This window comes from Mandrillus leucophaeus, unplaced genomic scaffold, assembly GCF_000951045.1.
Source record: "Mandrillus leucophaeus isolate KB7577 unplaced genomic scaffold, Mleu.le_1.0 Scaffold1074, whole genome shotgun sequence".
NCBI classification, from domain to species: domain Eukaryota; kingdom Metazoa; phylum Chordata; class Mammalia; order Primates; family Cercopithecidae; genus Mandrillus; species Mandrillus leucophaeus.
The window spans coordinates 109,068-109,441 of NW_012098921.1; the positions used below are offsets into that span (position 1 = coordinate 109,068).

Below are 374 nucleotides of genomic sequence, written 5' to 3' on the forward strand. Positions count from 1 at the left end.
GGCTCAGTGGAGACGCTGACCACGTCTGTTTTCCTTTCAGCCAAACCCGAGCAAGGGTCCTCGGCACCTAGGCCTGTGCTGGCTTCAAGTGGCAGAACGACCCTCTGCAAGGGGGACAGGCAGGCCCCTCCAGGCCCACCAGCCCGGTTCCAGCAGCCCATTTGGTTAGTTTACCCACCATGGGCACCTTGTTCTTCCACATCTTGTCCTGGTGCGGCTGTCTGGGAAGACACCTACCCTGTGGACACTCAGGGTGTGCCCAGCCCGGCCCTGGCTCAGGGAAGACCTCAGGGTCCCTGGAGATTCCTGGAGTGGAACTCGATGCCCCAGCTCCCGACGGACTTGGATATAGGGGGCCCTTGGTTCCCCCATTA

The 374-nt window shown here is 61.5% G+C and overlaps 1 protein-coding gene across 1 annotated transcript in view; it reads left to right on the forward strand.

Moving 5' to 3' along the window:
• The window catches only part of LOC105543691 (ubiquitin carboxyl-terminal hydrolase 6-like), a gene marked incomplete at its 3' end in the record, with an annotated part of 24,456 nt that overhangs the window by 23,499 nt on the left and 583 nt on the right, over nt 1–374 (forward strand). The gene's annotated exons all lie outside the window — the stretch shown is intronic.